Genomic DNA, 25,090 nt, shown 5'->3' with positions numbered 1-25,090 from the left:
ACCCTGGCAGAGTCAGCACTCACTATCCATTTTTAACTGACCTCGAGAAAGTGGTAATGAGTAGCCTTCTTGAATTCCTGCCAACAGACAGTGCTGATAGGGAGAGATTTACCAGATTTTGCCCCAGCAACAGTGAAGAACCAGGAATACAGTTCCTAGTCAGGGATGGTGTCAGACTTGGAAGGAAACTTGCAAGTGATGGTGTTCCTGTGTATCTGCTGCTCTAGTTTCTCTAGGCAGTAAAGGTCATGGATTTAGGAGGTACTGACTGAAGAAGCTTCAATGAGTTGCTGCAGTGCAACAACAGTGTGATTCGGGTGGAGGGACTGAATATTTAAAGTGATGGATGGGGAGCTAATCAAGCAGCCTACTTTGTTCTAGACTGTGTTGATTTTCTTTGTATTGTTGGAGCTATACTGATTCAGGTAATTGTATTCTAGCACATTCCTGCTGCCTGCCTTGCATATGGCAGACAGGTTTTGGGAAGTCAGGAGATGAGTCATTTATCCCAGAATGCACAGCTTCTGACCCATTCTTTGTGCCACAATACATTTTATGGCTCATATAGTCATGTTTCTGGCCATTGGTGACTCCAAGGAATTCAGTGATGGACAATTGAACAATGATAACGCTGTTGAATGTCAATGTCATGTAGTTAAAATTCTCACTGGTTGGAAATGGTCATTGCCTAACACATGTGTGGTGTGCCTGTTACCTGCCACTTAGCAGTCCAAGCCTGAATGTTGTCCAGCACTTGCTGCATTGTGGGCACAGATTGCTGAAATATCTGAGATATGAATGGAATTGAACACTGTGTCTCCACAACGATGGAGCTATGGTCACTCCTACCAATAAAGTCATGGACAGACATAACTATGACAATTAGATTGGTGAGGACAAGAGCAAGTAAGTTTTCCCCCCATTGACCCTCTCACTTCCTGCTCCAAGCCCAGCCTGCCATGCCTCTGTTTAATACTCAGGCAGTAGTGGAGCCACTTTTGGTGATGGGCATTTCAGGTGCCATTTGAAATACATCCTATGTGCTTGCCAGTTGTAGTTTGATACAATAGAATGGCTTGCTAAGCCATTCAAAGTTAGGAATCAACTGCATTGCTGAGAATCTTGAGTCAACATCGGCTGGACCAGCTACAGGTGTTAAACGAAGGTGGTGAACCATGACAGGCTTTTAGAACAGTCTGGTTCTTGTATGGCTATTATTAATGATACCAGCATTTTATTTCACATTTGTGAGGGAATTTGAATTCCCCAGTTGCCATGGTAGAATTTGAACTCATGATTCTTGATTATTAGGCTCCACCCCTTGGTTACTAGTCCAGATACATAACCAATTTGCTGTATTAATATCCATATAATTGGAGTGTCTCATCTGTTCCACTCATAATTGCAAATTTTCACTTGGACAACCTCAAAACTTCCTTTTCCAAACTGGCATAATTTCTGACGTTTTTTTTCCTACATTCAAGGTGGAATAGAAAAAGATGAGACCTACCAGAAGAGGCAGTAACATTGACCATCTTCCTTCTTTTGGAGCATCTTTCACATTTTCACAAAGACTCTGATGTCCAGGTGGCTGCCATCCTTCAGTTATCACAGTACTGTACCTTGAGAATGAACAGCATCAGCACTGTGATAACTGAGCCAGGGCAGCCAGACAGTCAACGTATGAGAGCACTCAGCTGCTGTCAAGGTTTTTAGCTGAAAAAGCAAAGATACAGTAACCACATCCATATCACAAGTGACTCATACTATAATTGTAGTTCAAAGTGGGAAGATTTTTGAATTTAAGGAAGTTTTCAAACTGCTCTGCCAGCATTTCACAAGTGCTCTTACTGTCTAAATCAGATTACAATTATCAGTTTAATTCAGAATTTTCAGTATCACACCAAATGGATGGTGTGGGTGGCAAAATTGGAAAGCTAAAATTTATAAATTGGGAAATAAAAGTATGGGGAGCAAGTAGGAAAATAGAGTTGAAACCCAGGATCAGCCATGATCATGTTGAGTGGGGGGACAGGCTCAAAAACTGTGTGGTCTATCCCTGCTCCTATTTCTTATGTTCTTCTCAGGAGACAAGGCTTTTTTTTGTCGTCTTAGCCTAGATGTGCTGAAGCCAGGTCATGGTCCCCATTAGCGCACCATCCAGATGGGAACAAATAACTGACTGTGGCCCAAGACAGATTTGGTCTTTTTCTTAGATCAGTTCAACACAGTATGCTGCATTCAAATCACTACACCATCACAGGGGGTGGATAATCCATTTTCACATCTTGTTTATACTAAGAATACATGATGGTTACTAGACTTGGCTGGACATTACAGGTACAAGACTGCATAGCTGGTGCCTACAGAAATATTCAAGTGAATGATTTGGATTTAAGAATTGAAAGTACAATTTTAAAATTTGCAAATTGTGTTGTAGAGTGGTTAGACGTTGAGATGTAAAATAATTAGTGGGAAGAGAATGATTGTATTAAAGAACTTACTGAAATTTAGAGTCATAGAATACCTACAACACAGAAAAAGGCCATTTGGCCCATAGAGTCAGCATCAAGTCTCTGAAAGAGCATCATATCCAGGCTCACCCCTGTCCGAACCCTGTAACCCCAATCGACTGTGGGAGGAAACTCACGCAGACATAGGGAGAATATGCAAACTCCACACAGGGAGTTGCTGGAGTTTGGTGACTTCTTACAAGTGTGCCTAGCATACCTTCTAATTCTATCTTTTACTCTTGTTCTGTGCTTTTAAAATTTCATTCTAGCTGTTTTAAACTCTCTAACAATGCCTTAATTCAAACTCATACAGAGTTGGCACTTCCCTGCTGCCATCAGACTTTTGAATGGACCTCGCATTAAGTTGATCTTTGTCTACACCCTAGCTATAACTGTAACACTACATTCTGTACTCTCTCCTTTCCTTTTCTATGTACGGTATGCTTTGTCCATATAGCACGCAAAAAACAATACTTTTCACTATATAACTAATACATATGCCAATAATATATCAAATCGAGTCACACAAAGCCGGAATCAAACTCAAATTCCTGGTACTGTGAGGCAGCAGTGCTACCCACTTGTGCTATTATGCTGCCCAAATATAGGACATCATTAAAAAGCCTGCAAAATGGACATGAAATTGGCAAATTAACTTTAAAATAAGTTAAAATAGATAAATGGTAGGTAATACATTTCGATCGGCAAAATAAGAAGGTCACTTACACTTTGGAATATAAGTATCTTAGTGGGGTAAAGGAGCAGAAGGGATACAAGCATAAATCACTAGAATTTACAACATTGGGTAATAAGATCATAATGAAAGCAAATTAAGCACCTGTAAAGGGACAGGTTTGAAAAGCAGCAAAGACACATTAAACTTGCACACAACACTGATTAAAACATATTTGAGAGTTCAGGTCTCAGTATTACAAAAACAACATGGAGGAACTGGAAAAGATGCAAGAAGGGATTGACTGGAATGATACCAGAAATGATTGAGTATAGTGGTCAGTTAAGATTGAACAGGCTGTTGTGGGTCTTTGGATGGATGTTTTGACATGGGGCTTCAAGATTAAGAAAGGGCTCGACATAGAGATGTTCATTCCAGTCATGGGGGAGGCAAGAAAAAGGAACCAAAAACATACGAGAGTCAGCAATAAATCCAAGGAGAAACTTCCTTATTCACAGTGTGATTAGGATGTGGAACTCATGAGTAGTTGAAGTGATTAGTGTTGACGTATTTAAATGAAGGAGAAGGAAATAGAAGGATATGCTGATGAGTTAAGGAAGGTGGGAGAAAGCGCACGTGGAACACAAACAATGCATGCATCTGACAGGTCGAACAACCTGTTTCTGTGCTATAAATACCATTTTATACTATGTAGAGTGAATAGTGACACTCTATGGTCACTTCTAGAAATAATTCTTTACGTTTGTCTCTATATGCATAACCTACAACTTGCCACAACAACCTGACATGGACATTGTTTCTATATTCACAAAACATCAGGAGTAGCCAAGGAATAATGGGGCCACAGTGGGCCTGATACAAGTCCTCCAATATTACAGAACATCTGAAATAAAATGAATTTTGTACCTTGTAATTGTGTCCTGCCCAAGAACTGAGATAATTACAGAGGCTGTTAACAAAAGTGTAAAAGCATTTAGATTTTTTTTAAGTTTTACAGCCAGCACAAAAGACATTTCCTGTTGGTTTTGAACAGTTTCACTTTCAGCAACCTGTATGTTTTAAGTCGCTTTACCCAACCAACCAATAAAGACAAAATGTACCACATCTGAATGTAGCTTGTGGTATGCAAATTGATTGGTGTGGCGTCTGGAAGTTTATAAACACTACTCTGTGACCTACATATAACACTTCATCTTCATCAGCTGCTTTACTGGTCAATGTCCTAGTTGTTTTGAAATTTCATATGCAAACATGACTTTAAGTCATGCATGAACACTACAGCACTCATTACCTACACAGTTTCTACTTCCTGACGATGCTGGCTGTGTGTCTCTAACCACAGATACTAACTGAGATATGGCCTGGAATTTCGCTGAGTTGAATGAATGGCAAGCATTCATAATGAGGCCGTCTGGAGGACCAGATGCCTGGCCATCTATTTCTGCTCATACATTTCACAGAGGGCTTCATTATTCTTCGTTGAGCTCCAAGACCCTCAAATGCATTCGCTCAGTGGGGTTCAGTTTGGACAAACTAAAGTGAAAGGTTTACAATGCTTGATTGACATCTTTATGACATTTTAATTTATTCTGTGGTCTGTTTGCCAATGTCTGTATGTTTATTAACAAGATTACAAAGTCTGAAGTGGGTAAAGCTTCTGTTACTGAAATTATAATGGCCCTGGCACTTAGGGAGTTGTACGTACAGCGATTATTTTTAAAGTAGATTTCAGCATTTCACCACTTGCGATTGTAATAGCTCAATGGCTCTGTACAGAATGCATGCTGGGTGAATGGACATGAAATTGGCGAAGGGGCATGGATGCCATGGAAGGGAATGGAGGTGACGGGGGGGGGGGGGGGTCATAAAAGGACATGGAGGGGTTCATGAGAGTTTGTGAACAGTGAGGGTTGGGGGCTTAACGGCTTCTAATACAAGTGGGATGAAATCCCAGAGAACAAAGATAGGCCTCCCAACCAGCTTGTCTTAGTACTTGCCCATCCTGTGGTGGTCTAAGATCTGCTTAGGCTGGCAGGTCCGACACTCTCCTTTCTACCCCTTGCGTCCCCAGGGCAAAGATTGTTTTTTGAACAGAAGTAAGTGAGCTGAGTCAGAAAATTTCCCCAACTCGAGCTGCCTGCCTTGGTAGCGGAAATCTGGTTTAAATCTTACCATTTTTAAAAGGGCACTTAACCTTCACCCAAATTCAGCTAATCTTTGCTGAATTACTGGTTACAACACAGATGGCCCCTAAAGAAAATAGTTACCATATTAATTTTGTTAATCCTAGCATGTACAATATAAAATTGCCTCAGTGATCCATGAAGGAAATGAAGCTCTCGGTAGAGTACTGAGTCACTCAGTTGGAACTAGATTTAGGGTCTTCACTCTCCCCAGTGATTGTTCTATTCCTTCCCAATAAGGATTAGCATTTAGTGTCTTTTTGAAATCTGTCAGCAGAGAACAGAACTTGAATTGGCTCCAATGTCACTGTCATTGAATAAGGTTCATCATGATCACTTCATGACCTACTATTTGTACAAATAGTACAATCCAAATTAGAGCAGAGGAGAGAAAACTGGGGTTAAAATCTATATAAATTGCAGTTACTTAGCATTGAAAAATGTTACAGTTCTTCAATGTTTATTGCATTTCCAGTGTAATCGTATTTCATTCTAATTATTTAGGATACTCGTGTGATGAGACACTTACACATGAGTTTTTGTGAAAGAAGGCAAGGGAAGTGGTTTGATAATGGTCAGGTATTCCCACAAAGTATAGGCTGGAATCTGCAAGGCCAGGGATGAAACTGTGTGCATGCTGACTGTATTGAGTGCATTTAAATAGATTGCAGAAGTGAAAACTACCTAAGCAAGAGGCCAGTGGCATGAATAGGCAGAGAAGTACAGACGAAAGGTTTGCCAGAAGTGGAATGGGGCATTTGAATCTAGTGGACTTGCAATTAGTTTCAGGTTTTTTTTAGTCCATTTTTATGGCTGTCAAAGCACACATTCTGAAGATGGAGGTTTCTAAAAATTGTGAGCAACCAGAAAATCCATTGGCATAACCAAGGTGGCCTCAACGTTACTGAACTTGAAAAGCTGTGTGCCAAACCAAAACTATATATTGCAATATGTTCCCAACCAACTGCAAGAAAGAGAGTGAGCCAGAGCAAGACAAGAATAGAACCATTTCATTTTTTCATGGTGGATGGGGAGAGATGCAGATTCGCTGGAGGTAACACAGGATATTCCTGAGGGATCGGCAGCAGGAAAAAAATGGCAACTCAGAAAGAGAAACCACATCATAGCACCCTGCAACAATGGTTAATTATGGGGAAGAGTTAAGTTAGGAATGCTAATGAGATATTTGATAGCGAGAGGAGTAGGTAATCATTTTTGTAATATGAGTCACGATAAATGTCTTGTATTCCAGTTTGCAGGGGAGCAGATATAATGGAGTGGAATTGAACCACTGTGCCACCCAAATTCTTAGACAGGGTTTTTGGCTACAACTTGAGGTTTATTGATAGACCCAATAACACTGGAAAGAATAATATTCAGGTTTGCCAAGACCATCTGAAGGAATTAAGAGGCAGATTAAGAACAGAATCTCAAAAGATAGTAATCTAAGAAGTACCAGTAAAGTGAAGCACTGCCTAATACAGGAACAAATGAGGGACTGAATATGTAAGAGAGAAGGTTCTACATTCCTGAGGCATCATTACCATATCTGGGGTATAGCTGAAGGGACAGCCCACACTTGAACAGAGCCGCGATCAATACACTTAGTTGGAAGCTAATTGGATCTTTAGAGTGGGTTTAAGCTAATACAGTAAGTTTAAAATAAAATTTTAAAAAGTAAAATTAATTACTTGGAGAGAAAGTTCAAAATTAAATGAGGATACGGAAAAGGTAAAAGGAGGAAAAAACAAAACCACAGAAATCCAAACTAAATGGGTTATATCAATGCATAAAGTGCAAATTGGATAAACAGTTAAGTATGACAAAAAATGTTGACATGGCTTCAGCTGTGTTAGGAACAGGCAGCATGATAGCACAGTGGTTAGCGCTGCTGCCTCATAGCGCTAGGGACCTGGGTTCAATTCTGGCCTCGGGTCACTGTCTGTATGGAGTTTGCACGTTGTCTGCGTGGATTTCCTTGGGATGCTCCAGTCTCCTCCCACAGTCCAAAGATGTGCATGTAGATCAGGTTGATTAGCCATGCTAAACTGAACCTAGCATCAGCGATTCGCAGGGTAAATATGTAGAGTTATGGAAATAGGGTATGGGTGGGACTGTGGTTGGTCATGATGTGGGTATGCTGGCGTTGGACTGGCGTAAACACTGTAAAAAGTCTGACAACACCAGGTTTTAGTCCAACCTATTTATTTGATAATATACTCGCAAGCTTTCGGGTTAGCCCCTTCGTCAGGTGAATGGAGAGTTCTGGCCTCAGACAGAGCATATAAAGCACAGACAGTTTAGAGATTACTGATTAGAATGCGAATCCTTACACCTAACCTGCTGTTCAAGACCTGAAGTGGCTGAGGCCAGAACTCTCCATTGTTGTCAGACTTTTTACTGTGGTTGGTGCCAGCTCAATGAGCTGACTGGTTCCCTTCTGCATTGTAGGGATCCTTTGATTCTATAAATAGACGCAAAGATAACATTAAAACCTTCTTGGGATAGGGGAGGAAGAAAGGGAGGAAAGGTAGCCAAGCATTATATATGTAACATCATAGCACCAGGATGTAAAGAGATTCTAAGGCTGGAATTTTACCACCTCACCTGCCACAGGAAATGGAGTGATGGAACCACTCAAGACAGATGTAAAATAATTAGTGAGAGCAAAATGACTATACTAAAGAAGTTACTGACATTTTGAGTCATAGAATCCTCACAATGCAGAATGAAGTCATTTGGCCCATCGAATCTGCACCAGCTCTCTGAAAAAGTATATCATGGCCCATCCCCGCACTATCCCTTTAATCCCACCCATTTACCATGGCCAACCCACCTAACCTTCACATCTATGGACTGTGGGAGGCAACTGGACCATCCAGAGGAAACCCAAGCAGACACCAGGAGAATGTGTAAACCCAAGGCCAGAACTGAACCCAGGTCCCTGACGCTGTGAGGCAGCAGTGTTAATCGTTGTGGCAGTGTGCCACTCTTGGAACCAGAGCTGCAGAAAAACTCATGAGCCTGATGTGATTTGAACGCGCAACCTTCAGATCTGGAGTCAGACACGCTACAGAGACATTACCAGAATCTGACAGTTCGCATCCAGAGGAGGTAAGGGAGAAAAACAGAAGCTGTAATTTTATTTTCTAAAATTTCTTTAACATAAAAATTTGACTACAAATAACATTTCTTATTTCAAAAGAATAGTTATTTTTACTTCAATTGTTGGTAAACTACTAAAGTCTACTACAGGATGAAATTACCAAATAGCTGGAGAAACTTGATCTAATAAGGACCAGTCACACAGATTTCTAAAGGACAGAGTATTCCTTATCAACTGTATCAAATTCTTTGCGAATGTTCAAAGTAAATATGGTGACTATCATATGTATGAATTTTCCAAAGAAGTATCTGATTATATATGTCAAAAGAAACTTGTGACAAATATAATGGTGGATAGATGAACTCAAGCAAAATGTAATCAGATGAATAGAGAGGAGCTCCAAGAACAGAGATCAAAAGACAAGGAAGTTTCTGAGATCAGAAAGGTATGGTGAGTGTTACGCTGCAAAGGCTCATTTTGGGGTTATGTTAATAAATTAAATAATTCAGAATTGATGGAACAATATCAGAATTTTCTAATATCATCGAATTAGGGAGGGAGGCAACCATTGAAAGACTGCTGCGAGGCACAGATAGGCCTTCAGGATGAGCAGATCAATGGCAGGTAAAGTTTATTGTGGAAAAATGGGAATGAATGTATTTTGGAAGGAGAGGGGGAGACACCAGCACAAATGAGAGGCACCTAATGTTTATGTACTCCTGCATTCCAGCATTCTTCATAACCAGCAACTTTGGATAGTTTAGGATGTAGCTCAGATTTCCAACAAATTTCTGCTGAAAGCATTTCATCTATAATTTAGTTAATTCAACAGTCCTAAATATGAGGAACCACAAAATGTACTCAGTGGGATCCAGAAGTAGAAAACCAACAGCCTTCAAGTTTCAATTTTTTTTTAAAAGCTCTCAAGGCTTTGTCACAAGCTACTTGAAATAAAATTAAAAATGCTATATACTAATCACTGGAACATGTATTTGTGCAAATATATTTCTTCTTAGCACTCAGCAATAATAGCTATTTGAGTTCACCATTCAAGTCTCATGACTTGATACAGCTGATGTAAAAAACAACTGTCTTTTTGGCTCTGTTGCAAAAAAGACATGAGCAAGTCTGCAGGCATCATGTTAGCCAGACAGCTGGACTTGTTTTCCTTCTGTGGAGTGACATTCTGTCTGTATTATGTAATTTCTTCTGCAATGCCTTAAAACCTGCGATTGACAGCCTAGGGTCCGGGGTAAGCGAGAGGGAAAACTAAAATCAGCCAGGGATCCTGTCCTTTATTAATATTAGTTAGTACTCTTACTGGACCTGGCTATGATTCCTCCCTCAGCAGTCAAATTGTCTGGGATACTCAATAGTCACAATGAAGGGTGGCTACTTGGGTGAGGGATAAGAATGTTGATGGTGCCTGCGGCAAGGATTCCAGCAATCCGTCTGGATGTGTGCCTGTGTGAGAACAAAGGAGAGAAGTATTAAAATTGAGCTTAGCTGCAAGACCACCCACAGTTAAATGGCACATCAAAACTAGATAAGTGCCACAAATCAATAATTGGATTCAGGCATGTTATTGTTGAACACCAAGTGCCTGTAGAATTCCAAGAAAAAGGAGGCAATATCTTTGGGTGAGGCAAACCAATGTGGGGAAAGGAGATATGGAGAATAAAATTCTAAAGAAAAATAAAGTCAGCAGTCCAGCACTTTGTACGAATACCCAGCACATCTCTCACACCACCGAATGCTTGATCTCAGCTCATTATGGAGGAAGCAAGAGAGTAATGGAAACAATTGCTACATTCAATGAAAATGGGAAGAGAGGTTCACTCTCAGAACCTACAGAAGGATGCTGCAGCAGTAGATGCAAAATCCCAACAGCAGACTCTGTGCAACATTTTCACTACAAATGATACAGGAAAGAGAGACTAACTAATAAGGAAAGCAACGTGACCAGACTTGCTCCTTTTTTAATTAGTTCATGGTATATAGGCTTTGCTCCTAGTTGCCTTTGAGGTGGTGGTGCTGAGCTGCCTCTTGAACTGCCACAGCCCATCTATGCAGCTAAATTCACACAGCTTCCTATGACAGTGAAGGAATGGTGTGTGACTTGGTGGGGAATTGCAGATGATGGTGTTCCCTTGCCACATCAGCTGTCCTTGTCCTTTGACGTAGCAGAAATTGGATAGTATTGCAGTTGATAAGGGGGATGTGCTAGATATTCTTGAGGGTTTGAAAATAGATAAGTCCCCTGGGCCAGATGGGATTTACCCTAGGATTGTCTGGGAGGCAAGAGAGGCGATTGCAGAGCCTCTGGCTCTGATCTTCAGGTCGTCGTTGGTCACAGGTATAGTGCCAGAGGATTGGAGGATAGCGAATGTTGTCCCATTGTTTAAGAAGGGGAACAGAGACTTCCCCGGGAATTATAGACCTGTGAGTCTTACTTCTGTTGTTGGCAAAGTTTTAGAAAAAATTATTAGGGATAGGATTTATAGTTATTTAGAGAGTAATGAATTGATTGGAGATAGTCAGCATGGTTTTGTGAAGGGTAGGTCGTGCCTTACTAACCTTATTGAGTTTTTTGAGAAAGTGACCAAAGAGGTGGATGGGGGTAAGGCAGTTGACATGGTATATATGGACTTTAGTAAGGCGTTTGATAAGGTTCACCATGGAAGGCTTCTGCAGAAAATGCAGATGTATGGGATTGGGGGTGATTTGGTTAATTGGATCAGGAATTGGCTAGCAGATAGGAGACAGAGGGTGGTGGTTGATGGAAAGTATTCGTCATGGAGTTCGGTTACAAGTGGTGTGCCTCAGGGATCTGTTTTGGGGCCACCGCTGTTTGTAATTTTTATAAATGATCTGGATGAGGGTATAGTTGGGTGGATCAGTAAATTTGCTGATGACACCAAAGTCGGAGGAGTGGTAGATAGTGAAGAGGGGTGTCATAGTTTACAGAGAGACTTGGACAAGTTGCAGAGCTGGGCCGAGAGGTGGCAGATGGAGTTTAATGCAGAAAAGTGTGAGGTAATTCACTTTGGCGGGAATAATAGATGTGTAGAGTATAGGGCTAACGGTAGGACTCTGAATAGTGTTGATGAACAGAGGGATCTAGCTGTATGTGTACATAGATCCCTGAAAGTTGGGAATCAAGTAGATAAGGTAGTTAGGAAGGCATACAGTGTCTTGGCGTTTATTGGTAGGGGGATTGAATTTAGGAGCCGCAACGTCATGTTGCAACTGTACAAAACTCTGGTGCGTCCGCACTTGGAGTATTGTGTGCAGTTCTGGTCCCCACATTATAGGAAGGATGTGGAGGCATTGGAGAGGGTGCAGAGGAGGTTTACCAGGATGTTGCCTGGTATGGAGGGAAGGTCCTATGCGGAGAGACTGAGGGATTTGGGGTTGTTTTCGTTAGAAAGAAGGTGGCTAAAAGGGGACCTTATTGAAACATATAAGATGATTAGAGGTTTAGATAGGGTGGACAGTGATAGCCTTTTTCCTCGGATGGAGAAAGCTAGCACGAGGGAACACAGCTTTAAATTAAGGGGTGGTAGATATAGGACGGATGTCAGAGGTAGGTTCTTTACCCAAAGGGTGGTGAGGGATTGGAATGCCCTGCCTGCTGCAGTTGTAAATGCGCCTAGTTTGGGGGCGTTTAAGAGATCCGTGGATAGGTTTATGGATGGAAAGGGATTGGTTTAGGTTAGAGGGTCATTGCTTTTTTAATTGGTCGGCGCAACATCGTGGGCTGAAGGGCCTGTTCTGCGCTGTAATGTTCTATGTTCTATTTGTGAAGTGCTATCAAAGAAGCCTTGGTAAGTTGCTGCAGTGCATCTTGCAGATGGTGCACACTGCCCAAGCCTGAATGTTGGGGTTAGGGGAGGTGCAAGCCGACATAAAACGCTTTATTACCTGAGGATTTGTAAACTAAGTGTGCACTCTGAGTATCCCCAAGGAACTCCTGCAGCAAAGGCCTCCAAAGACCATCTTCTTTTGTGCTGCACACGAATCCAGCCAATGGGAGTTTTCTTCAATTACCACTGATGTCAATTTTTGCTAGACACCGCATTCAGTCAAATGCTGTTTTGATGTCAAAGGCAGTCACTCTAACCTTACCTCTGAAATACAGCTATTTTGTCCAGGTTTAGCCAAGGCTGTAAACCTGGACTAAGGTACTAAGTGATGGAACACTGCCTGGGTATTGATGAGTAAACGTTGCATGATGGTATTGTTGACAACACATTTCTTTACCTCGCTATTTATTATCAAGGATAGACTGATTGATGTTAGGGGAAGTGAAAGACGGCAATTTGTCGGATTGGATTTGTCTTACTTTTTGAGGACAGGGCATAACTGAGCAATTTTCCACATTGTAGCACAGATATCGGACATGAAACTGGATTGGAGCTGCATGCCTCATGACACAGCTAGTTCTAGAGTACATGTCTTCAGCACTACAGCCAGGGTCTGGTTGGAGCCCACAGCCTTTGCTGTAATCAGTGCTCTCAGCCATGACTTGATATCTTGTGCACTGGATCAAATTGGCTGAAGACTGGCACCTGTACTGCCGGGGACATCAGGAGAAAGCAAAGATGGATCCTCCACTTAGCACTTCTGACTGAAGATGGTTGCAAATGCTTCCATGTTGTCATTTGCATCAATGTGCTGTGTTCTCCTATCATTAAGAATGGGGCTGTTTATGAATGGATGTGTAAGAACTGCAGAGTTTTGATTTGATCTATTGGTTGAGGGGTCACTTTGCTCAATCTAATACATACAGCTGTATAACATGTATAGTCCTGAGTTGTGGGTTGGCCACCTCAGTTTTAGGAATGCCTGTTGCCACTCCTGGTATGCTTGCTGCACTTCTCATTTAATTAGGACCGATCTCCTGGCTTGATGGTAATGTTTGAGTGTAGACTATATCAGACCATATTACAAATTGAGGTTGAATACTCTATGTCTCTGCTGGTGGTCCACAATGCCTCATGGAGGCCCAGTTTTGAGTTGCTGGATCCGCATGAGTCTGTGCATTTAGCATGGTGGTAGTGCCACACAAGACAGAGGGTGTTCCCCGTGTAAAGACAGGACTTTGTCCCCACAAGGATGATGCTGTGGTTGCTCCAACCGATAATATCATGGACAGATATATCTGCAGCCGGTAGATTGGTGGGGATGAAGGCAGTTATTCCCCCTTGGTTGTCCTTCTCACCATCTGCCACAGGCCCAATCTGCCAGCATTGTTTTTCAGGACTCAGCCAGCAGTGGAGCCATTCTGATGATGTGATGATGGTCATTGAAATCCCTATGCATAGAATCTCTGCAGTGTAGAAAAAGGCCATTCTGGCCATCAAGGCTGCACCAACCCTCCAAAAGGCCTATTTCTCCCACTCATTGCCTAGCCCATATTTTGTACCATTGCCACCTTTAGAGCTTCTTTCAACTGATGTTCAACTGGAGGAATACTGATTCATCAGCTGGAGGGCAGTAGATGGTAATTAATTATCAGGGCATTTTCCTGCCCAAATCTGACCTGATCCCATGAGACATTACGGGAGCTGGAATCAATGTTTAGTACTCCCGGGCTTACTCCAGTTAAACATCAATAGCCGGGGAACACCCAGAAAAGAAATGTGCTCATCATCATCTGTTGACGCCATGCCAAAAGACACCCATTAAGCAAGTGAAGCACAACAAGGCAAATTCATCCATTCCTTTCCACTATTTAGCACTTGTCCATAGCAGCATGGCCATCTGAAAGGACAAAAATGCAGGTACATGTCCAAGTATATCACAGAATTACGCAGAATACACAGCAGAGTCAGGTTATTCAACCCAATGTGCTGGCAATAACACTCCACGTAGTTCTCCTCCCATTCCACTGCCTCATATCGGCCTTTCGCCGTGTCTTTGTTTTCCCTTTTCTCTGTCTAGTTTCCCCTTGAAAGCAGCTATGCAATGTCTCAACCACTTCCAGCAGTAGCGAGTTCCACATTCTTACCATACTCTAATGAGTAAGGTCATTTCTCCTACATCAACTACGGCTCAGTTGGTAGTGCTGAGTCACATGGTTCCAGTTTCAAATCCCACTTTAGATCCAGTTTCAAGTCCCACAAAAATCAAGACCAGTGGTGTATTGAAGAGGTGCTGCACTGTCAGGAGTGCCATCTTTTGGATGCGATGTTAAAACAGAGTTTCACAAACTGTGAGCTGCAACCCCTAATGGGTCACAGAGGTTAGATTTGGGATCGCAAACAGTCCCTCTTCTGAGGCAGGAATGGTGACTATGAAGGAGAGACAACTAGTCTGGTGGCACTGTTGGGACAGCTATGGACACAACAGATCATTTCTACACTTCTGACAGTGCAGCACTTCTTCAGTACCCCACTGGAGTGTCAGTCTTGATTTTTGTGGGACTTGAAATTGGACCTAACGTCCTGGAAAACAGAGCTGGCAGACTGGGCCTTGGCAGATGGTGAGAGACTCAACAAAGGGCAAGTAACTACCTACCCTCATCCTCATCAATCTACCTGTTGCAGATACATCTGTCTATGACATTATTGGCCACAGCAACCACAGCACAATCCTTGTGAGGACAAAGTCCCACCTTCACATAGGGAACACCGTCCGTTCTGTGTGGCACTATCACCATGCTAAATGCATAGATTTAACACGGATCTAGCAACTCAAAACTGGGCCTCTGTGAGGCATTGTGGACTGCCAGCAGCAACAGACTGTATTCAACCTCAATTTATAACCTCATAGTCTCATATAGCCTACACTCAACCATTACCATCAAGCCCAAAGTGCTCCTTGATTTCAGGGGAGTTTGAAAGGTCCCCAGATGTTTGCAAACTGACTGGTGCAGCTAGAGACTGGCAAAAGTAACTCAGTTACTACCTGAGTGCAGGGAAAATCTGAGGGTTGTGAGGATGAGTGAGTGATTGACAGGCATTGGCAAGAGGGGCTATGGCATCCCTGCATCCAGTTTATCCAGGCCTGTCAGGACTTTCTGCATTTCAATCAGACCCTTCTCATTTTTCTAAACTCCAGTGAATACACTCCAGTCAACCCACTCATTCATCATGCAACAATCTTGTTTGCCCAGGAACCAGTCTGGTAAACCTTTGCTGCACTCCCTCAGTGGCAAGTATATCCTTTCTTAGGCAAGGATATTTGCTGTGGTCTCACCAAGACATTGTATAGCTGCAATAAGACATCCTCACTCCTGTACTCAAGTCCTCTTACGATGAAAGCCAACATAACTTTTGCCTTCCTAACTGCTTGTTCTCAGTGATTGGTGTACAAGGACACCCAGGTCCCTTTGTACGTCAACATTTCCCAATCTATCACCACTTAAATAATTCTCCATCATTCTGTTTCTCTGTCCAAAATGGAAACTTCATACTTATCAATGTTATGCTGCATTGCCATGTATATGCCCAATCACTCAAATTGTCTAAATCACATTGAAGCCTTTTAGCACGTTCCTTGCCACATATATTCCCACCTATTTTGTGTCACCAGCAAACTTGGAAATGGTACATTTGGTTCCCTCATCCAAAACATTCATATATATTGTGAATAGCTGGGGCAGAAGCATTATCCCTGCAGTAACCCACCAGTTACTGCTTGCCACTCTGTAAAAGACCCATTTATTCCTACTCTTCCTGTCTGCTAACCATTATCCCCAATCCCATGCACTTTAATGTTTCACATTAACATCTTATGTGGGACTTTCTCAAAAGCTTTCTGAAAATCCAAATACACCACATCAACTGGTTCTCCCTTATTTATTCTACCAGTTATGTAGCATCAAGGCCCCAACTTTGTATTCTGGTAGATGAAAATGATTCAATGGGCTTATTTGAAAGAAGAGCAAGGGAGTTGATCCCAGGTGCCGTGACTAATACTTAATCTTCAAACATCAGAAAAACAGGTGATATGATCATTGTCACATTGTGGAGACAAATGGGCTATTCTCCTAACATTTCAACAATGATAACATTTCAAAAGTACTTCATTGGTTATAAAGTGTTTTGAGATGTTCGGTGGTCATGAGAGGTACAATATAAATGCAAGTCTTTCTTTGGGGGGGGGGGGGGGGGGCGGGCAGGGGGGAACAGAAACAATAATAACTCTTACTGCAAACTATAACCACAGTCAGCTTTAAACTGGGCAGGTAAAAATGGAAAATGCTGGAAATACTCAGCAGGTCAGGCAGCATCTATAGAGATAGAAACAGAGTTAAAAGTCAATGGCCTTTCTTGTGAAAAGTCACAGATCTCAAATGCTCACTATTTGTCATTCAGACTTGAGTATCACTGAGCCAGGGAAATGTCAGTATTCATACTTGGGCTTCAGAGTAAAAGCAACCATGGCAGCTAGATGCCATCAATATTTAACAATAAAATTAAATACCAACATTGGTAGACGTTGTATTTACAGATGGCTGTGAAAAAAGCACAATGGAAGCATTAAAAATTTACAAGTCAGTTTCGTCAACAAGCAAATGAAAACATAAGAACATAAGAAATAGGAGCAGGAGTAGGCCATCTAGCCCTTCGAGCCTGCCCCGCCATTCAATAAGATCATGGCTGATCTGTCGCTGCTCAGTTCCACTTTCCCGCTTTCTCCCCATAACCCTTAATCCCCTCTCTTATCAAAAACCCATCAACCCGCGTCTTAAAAATATTTAGCGAGGCAGCCTCCACCACTTCAATGGGCAGAGAATTCCAGAGATTCACCACCCTTTGAGTGAAGAAGTTCCTCCTCAACTCCGTTCTAAACCGCCCCCCTTTTATCTTGAGGCTGTGCCCCCTAGTCCTACTGTCTTTTTTGAGCAGGAAGAGTCTCTCCACCTCTATCCTATCCATCCCATTCATCATCTTATACGTCTCAATGAGATCTCCCCTCATTCTTCTAAACTTCAACGAGTACAAGCCCAGTTTATTCAGCCTCTCCTCATAGCTCAACCCCCTCAACTCCGGTATCAGCCTAGTAAACCTCCTCTGCACTCCCTCCAAGGCCAAAATATCTTTGCTCAGGTGCGGCGCCCAAAACTGCACACAGTACTCCAGCTGCGGCCTCACCAATGCCCTATACAGCTGCAGCAAGACCTCCCTACTTTTATATTCAATCCCCCTCGCTATGAAGGCCAGCATCCCATTAGCCTTCCTGACCACCTGCTGCACCTGCAAGCTGGGTTTTTGCGACTCATGCACAAGGACCCCGAGGTCCCTCTGCACCGTCGCCTGCTGCAGTTTTTCGCCACGTAAGTAATAGTCCTTCCTACCATTCTTCCTACCAAAGTGGACCACCTCACACTTGCCAACATTAAATTCCATTTGCCATTTCCTGGCCCATTCGCCCAGCCTATCTAGATCCTTCTGCAGACTCTCCACACCCTCCGCACAATTTGCCGTTCCCCCAATCTTGGTGTCATCAGCAAATTTCGACACCCTACACTCGGTTCCCTCCTCCAGATCATCTATATAAATGGTAAAAAGCTGAGGCCCCAGCACCGACCCCTGGGGCACTCCACTAGTCACCATCCGCCAATCCGAATAGCACCCGCTGACCCCCACTCTCTGCCTCCTATTTGACAACCAATCCTCTATCCACGCTAACACCCTACCCCCAACTCCATGTCCCTCGACCTTCTGAAATAACCTCTTGTGAGGTACTTTGTCAAACACCTTCTGAAAATCTAGAAAGACCACATCCACCGGCTCTCCTCTATCCACCGCCCTAGACACATCCTCATAGAACTCAAGTAAATTTGCCAGACACGACTTCCCTTTAATGAAACCGTGCTGCGTCTGCTCTATCAAGCAATTCCCTTCAAGATGCCTCGCAATTTCCTCCTTAATGACAGATTCTAACGTTTTACCTACCACAGACGTTAAACTAACCAGCCTATAATTCCCCGCCTTTTGCCTGGCACCCTTCTTAAACAACGGCGTAACATTAGCCGTTTTCCAATCCTCCGGCACTTCCCCGGAATCCAGCGACGTCTGGAAAATAACCACCAAGGCATCCACCATCACCTCCGCCATTTCTTTCAGAACCCTCGGATGCATTCCATCCGGTCCTGTGGACTTGTCCACAATCAGCCCCTCCAGTCTGTCGAGCACTTATGTAAGATCATCAGCTATACTTTGCACCATCCCATCCACCACCATTTCACCACTGAGAATGGGGACTAGGATGCAGGATCATAATTCCATAGGTTAGCTGCTCTCCAACACTTTGGTAAAATGACCACACTTCAGTTAAGAGCCTAAACAGCAAGTGTCGACAGGCTATTTAACCAGAAGCATCAGGCTGAGCCCAATATCCAGCCATGACACTGGACAGTAATAGGGATCCTGGCTAATTTTCCCCCTTTCAACCCAATTGCTCTGATATCACTTCAATTGAGTTCAGTTAGTTTGCCCTGAACAAATATCTTTAAAACAGTAATTTTAAAAATCTTCACCATTAAATCTGAATACAGCATCAGAATTGTATTCTTCTGAAGTGTGCAAAAAACATCAATGCAGCCACAATGTTTAATGCAAACCAGAGATGGTACTTACAGTATGTGTTCAACTCTCTGAGGACCAAAAACTTCAACATTATTCCCAGATTGGGGAGAGATCTCCAGCATGTCTCTTGCAATCCTAGACAGAACACAAGATTACTTATTGTGCATATACCAATCTTCTACCCAGTAATCCCTCTCTCCATTCTCACCCATGCAATTGATATACTGCTGTCATTGCTCCCGCAATTTTTCTTTTCAACCCAAACTCCAAACATGCAAACCCAGATGTCCTTCCTCCTCCTGGGTTGTTATTACATTTAAATTAAAATCTATTAAAAAGTCACTGATCAAATTCAATTTTTTAAAGGACTTCAGTTGTGTGAAAAACTCCTCAAGCTCTCAAGTCTTCTATTCAGACTAAAATGAACAGCTGTATACAAATCTTTCCTCTTCATCAGCCATTCAAATGCTTGCCATGAGGTCATTGTTCTTCTATTACATTCAACTGCAGATATAGAGTAATCTTTTACGAGGATAACCGTACTTTCTCGGCCTTCCTCTGCTTCTATCAAATTGATCATTTTCATCCTTCTCCCTGATGCTCAGTTCAAGGTAACAATCTTTCTCACCCTGCCAAATTCCATGCCAGAACCAGTTACTTTCAATGCCCATTTCAAACTGGTATCCCCTACACCTTCCCAACATTCCCTAGTGTAGCGTTAGCATCACTTCCCCTCTCAGCCCCACTGTTTCTTATCTTCTCCAGCTCCAAATGATTTAACCTTGCATCAACAATAATGAGATTGTAGCTGACCAGCCATATTAATACTGTGGCTACAAAAGCAGGTCAGAGGCTTGAAATCCTGTAGCAAATAACTCATTTCCTGACTCCCCAAAGCCTGTCCACCATCAACAAAGCACAAGTCAGGCGTGTGATGGAATACCCTTCACTTGCTTGGTAGAATGCAACTCCAACAACAGTCAAGAAGTTCGATACTATCCAGGACAAAGTAGACTGCTTGACCAGCATCCTTTCCACTAACTCAAACATTCACACTCTCCACCACCGAAGCGCATGGCAACAGTGTATGCCATCTACAAGACGCACTGCAAGACTCTTTCAACAGCACCTTCTGAATCTAGGACCTGGAAGAACAAGGACAGCAGACAGACAATTATACTGCCACTTGCAAGTTCCCCTCCAAGCACGCACTACCTTGACTCGGAACTATATCACCATTCCTTCCTTGTCACTGGGTCAAAATTCTGAAATTCCTTCTGTAACTGCACTATGGGTGCATGGACTATAGCAGTTCAAGAAGGGGCTCACCACTACTTACTTTCTTGAGGATAATTCGGAATCACCAACAAATCGCCTAACCAGTAATACCCACATCTCAAAAACAAAAAAAAAGTCAGGAAACCAATAGTTTATTGGTTCTTGATTTATCTTCTCTTGCACCCTTTTCAACCATATGCCTTGATCCCTTACCAAGTTTTCTCAATTTCACATTAAACAAAATGCAATGTCTGATCACCCATTCTCCACCATCTGTAACATCATCTCATTTAAACCTCTGCTTCCTATCCCCATCTCCTCTCAGCTCCACTCGCTCAGCACCACTGGCCATGTTATAGAACATAGAACACTACAGCACAAACAGGCCCTTCGGCCCACGAGTTGCGCCGATCACATCAACACCTACCAATCCACAGACCTATCTATAACCCCCAATCACACTAAATCCCATATACTCATCCAGAAGTCTTTTAAAAGACCCCAGCGAGTTCGCCTCCACCACCACTGACGGCAGCCGATTCCATTCACTCACCACCCTTTGAGTGAAAAACCTACCCCAACATCACTTCTGTACTTGCCTCCCCGCACCTTAAATCTGTGTCCTCTCGTAGCGACCAGTTCAACCCAGGGAAATAGCCTTTGAGAATCCACCCTATCTATTCCTCTCAACATTTTATAAACCTCTATCAGGTCGCCTCTCAACCTTCGTCTCTCCAGGGAGAAGAGTCCCAGCTCCTTGTAAACCTCCTCTGTACCCTACAGTGTTTCCAGGTTCTGAAACCTCAAGTTGTGAAAATGTTCATCCAATGTTTAAATCCATTGACAGCCTTGTCTCTCTGTAACCACTGTAACCTCCTCCAGACCTACAACAATTTCTTGAACTCTCTGTTCTTCCAACAATAGTCTTCTGTGGATCATCATTTCCTTTACCCAGCAGCCATGGCATCAGCTAGCTAGGTTTTAACCTATATTCAATAGCCCTTTCTTACACACCTCTCCACTTTCTCCTCCTCCACTAGGACACTCCTGTAAGTCCTGCTTTCTGACAAAGTTTTCAGTCACCCCTCCTAACTACCATCATTTTGGTACCCATTTTTGTCTCATTGTGCATCTCTGAAGCCCCCTGGAATGTTTATCTACCTTACCACACAATTACAAGACAATTAGAATTCAACAGTTTATTAATATTTATATTGGATTAAGAATTGGTAGCAGGTTAAGTGCGATTCTTTTAAATATTACCAACTTGAACCAGACCATCCACGAACTGTTCAATATTTAACCCTGAGATGAACCTCTACTGAATTACCATGACTTCTATCCCTATGACGACTCCAACTCAGCTCTGTTCCTGAAATGCTCATCTGCCTCATCCAGCGCTCGCTCCACTGACCTTGTCTTCCAGATTCTATCAAGTTCATCCAAAACACTGCTGCCCACGTTCTAATTAATAGCAAGTCCTATTCACACATCATCCATGTTTGTTGACCTACTTTGGTCATCAGTTCCACGCTTGATTTTTAAATTCTCATCCCTCTTTTTGGATTTCTCTGTGGCTCCCCATCCCTACAGCCCTGTATTCTTCCAGTCCTGGCTGCTGGAGCATCTCCAATTTTTAATTATTCCAGTTGCCAAGGTCAAAATTTCTGGAATTTCCTTCCCAAACCTCTCTTTCTCCTGCTTTAGAAGCTCCGTCTCTTTCTCCTGCTTTAGAAGCTTCTAAAGACCTACCTCTTTTTGATCGGGTTTTTAGTCAGCTGTCATCAAATTTTGCTTGATCAAGTCCTGAAATGGTTTATTAAAGGTAAATTTTCTACGTAAATGCAAGATGTTAGCTTTACAATAAAAAAGGTATTATTGCACAAATAATATGAAAGGCACCTTTCCTTGCACTAACATTACATGCAACTTTCAAAGCTTAACATGTAGAGGCAGTGTAAACAAATGCAGGTCTGCCTGGCGACATGTGTTTCTGCATCTGCCACGGTCCCTCTTTTCAGTTTATCAATATTAATTAGAAGCTAACATCACGGATGAAGATTTTAAAACGAATTCAAGCATGTTATGAATAGATTGTTTCAATACAGACACACTGGTATCTCAAGATTTCCTCCAATAAGCAACAAGATCCGAAAGGATTGTGTTTGCACATTCCCCTTTTTTGGGGGGGGTGGGCGGAGTGAGGAGGAGCTAGTTTTCCCAGGAATCTATCAGAAACAGATTCACTTTTCCACCTTCCCCCTTATAGGCAGGACCCTCACTCGCTTGTAAACAAGTTGGATCTGGGCGCTGTTTCTAAGCTTTCCTGCCAGCAGCAATCTCCAGGAAAAAAAACGCAAATCTGGAAAAATTAAATAAAAATAAAAAACTCCACCCCCTTGACAACTACACAATAATACGAAAAACCCCTGAACAATACAATATTTTACAGGAAAATGCATTCAAATCGCACTTACAAAATCAACCCCACGTGAAATCCAGATTAACTGGCACCAAGACATTTAAAAAGACTCCATCAGCTTCCAGAAATTAACAGCATATACATTGAAATGGTGCCAGTTTTGTCTTAATTTAACTCGTCATTTCAGCGCTGACTTTTCTAACACCACAAGCGGGTGTTTAAAGTATCGTTTACTGCATTTTAATTTGTACACGCATGCATGCATAGCTATTAAATTTTTTAAAAAAGTAGTAAACTTCTGCCCCCCGATCCATCCAGACAGTTGACGAAGACAGGTAGAGACTTGCTCCACACAGAGTCTAGACACAATGAGCCCCCGGAGCCCCCACCCTGCTGCTGCTGCTGCTTGCTGCTGCTGCTGCAGCCGCTCTGTCTCAGCCGCAGCCCAGATGCTCCTGGATCGCTGGCTTGCCCGCCGCTCACTCACTCGCTCTGTCTTCTCCCCTTTTTCTTCTCTCTCCTCTCTTTGTTTACATGCATATTATTTAATGACGCAGCAAACACACTCTCCCAATGTGACTGCCGCCATTTTTGTGTTTATATTAACTCTCTCAGCCATGTGATATATAAAAAACTTCCGGGTCCCTTTCCAACTCCCCAGGGTACAGAAAGAAATCATAACGCAATGTATTTAAAGTCGACCCGCTTTTTAACTTATGTTTTTTTTGTCATTGCTGGGAATGATTTTAACTTACTTTGTGTCTTCTGTTTTGTTCTTCGTGGGTGAACGCTGTTGCAATATCGCCTTAAGGGTTTTTTTGGTCTCTTGTTCTCTTGCACAAAAAAAAGTGCTATTAATCACGGAAAGGCAACGATCGATAATGTCTGCCAGTGTTGTGTTGTTTCAAATACAATTTCCTTCAAGGACTGGGTTTGGATCTATTTGTACTACATTAGAGACAAACCTCTATCTGTGACATTCATTGTAAACAGTACGTTTTTAAAAAGATGATTTATGGTCCTCAGTGGCTGCATATGATCATCTCCGACTCTGCTTATGCAAACCAAGACTAAGGTTCGCCACATAACAGGTTAATCACTCCCAAACAGGAGTGCAAGACTCATTGGCTTTAGATCTGTTACATTATTATTTGGGTTTTTTGCACTCTGAGACATTGAAGCCTCTGTAACAATATCATATGATAACATATTGTTGTAGTCAAAGCATATTCTCCCAATGTTGAATTTGAGTGGATTCTGCTTGGGCATTCAGATGTTTGGATCAAGCTTGACTGATGTCTTTCCCACTCAGAGCTTGCCACTTGGGCAAGTACTGAGGATGGCTGGCACCTTTTTATATATATCAGCCCATTATACTGCATCATGAGTGCTCCCTCTGTGGCCAACAAGTCCTGGCGTTGGACTCAAACCCGGAGCTTCTGGTCTATTGCCAGGGATGCTACCAGTGTGCCGCAAGACTTCGCCAGCACTGTTAAATTGTACGTTGAAATGGTAGCTGCAGACAAGTTGAAGAAAAGATTCACATAATAACCTTTAATTATTTTGGATTTAAAAAATACATATATTGGCAGAAAAAGTGACAAATCAATTAAAGCTATGAACACGTAAAGTAATAATATCCAGTGGTTGTGAAAAGCACCATGTATTTCATTTCTTTCTATAGTACGCTGCAAGAAAATAGGATTTTAGGATATTCCTAAAATTAGGATTTTACTACACTTGTGTGTCATCTTAGATTGCGTGTGTCCGCTTATATCCTGAACAGAAACCTTCCAGCTCTGTAATTAGTGCGAACATTAAACCAAATTGACAATTATGGTTTGAGGGAATTTGATTTCCAGCTTTTAGTGCTGCAATTTTTCACCCTTGCCAAGATGTCAACTACTTGTTACAGAATGAATCATATAATCATATGATACAGTGCAGAAAGAGGCCATTTGGCCCATTGTAAACTTTTTGCTTTGCAGATGAGATGGGTTGTATATGGTCATCATCTCAGCTTTTATCTTTGCAACAACTACTTTTTAATCCTTGTGGTTCCACAAGCACAGATCAACCATCAGAACCTTCTGATATTTTGTTGTGGATTTAACAGCCAAACCTGATACCTAACATATGCAGTACTGGTTAGTGGATATCAATCATCAACACAAATAATAGTCTTAGATCAATGTCTCCTCCAAAAATTGTTGCCAGCTGTCCCTCAATTCAAGGATGAGGTTTACTCTGGATTGCCAGTTTATGACTTGATTACCTGTAAAGACTGCATTCCAACCATTGTTTTGTAAATTGAGTTTGTGTCTTTATATAAGAACATAAGAACATAAGAAAT

General features: G+C 42.2%; 1 long non-coding RNA gene across 1 annotated transcript; it reads right to left on the bottom strand.

Annotated features, from left to right (window-relative positions):
* Positions 1-8,430: 8,430 nt before the first annotated feature.
* LOC145347790 (uncharacterized) lies at positions 8,431-23,313 on the bottom strand. Its single transcript, XR_013887856.1, has 3 exons — positions 23,225-23,313; positions 19,089-19,172; positions 8,431-9,960 (listed from the first exon to the last, which is right to left on the bottom strand). It is a non-coding gene; the product is annotated as an uncharacterized LOC145347790 (long non-coding RNA).
* Positions 23,314-25,090: the final 1,777 nt, after the last annotated feature.

This window comes from Carcharhinus amblyrhynchos, chromosome 9, assembly GCF_965287045.1.
Source record: "Carcharhinus amblyrhynchos chromosome 9, sCarAmb.v2.hapA, whole genome shotgun sequence".
Lineage (NCBI taxonomy): Eukaryota > Metazoa > Chordata > Chondrichthyes > Carcharhiniformes > Carcharhinidae > Carcharhinus > Carcharhinus amblyrhynchos.
This window is presented reverse-complemented; position numbering and strand designations above follow the sequence as displayed.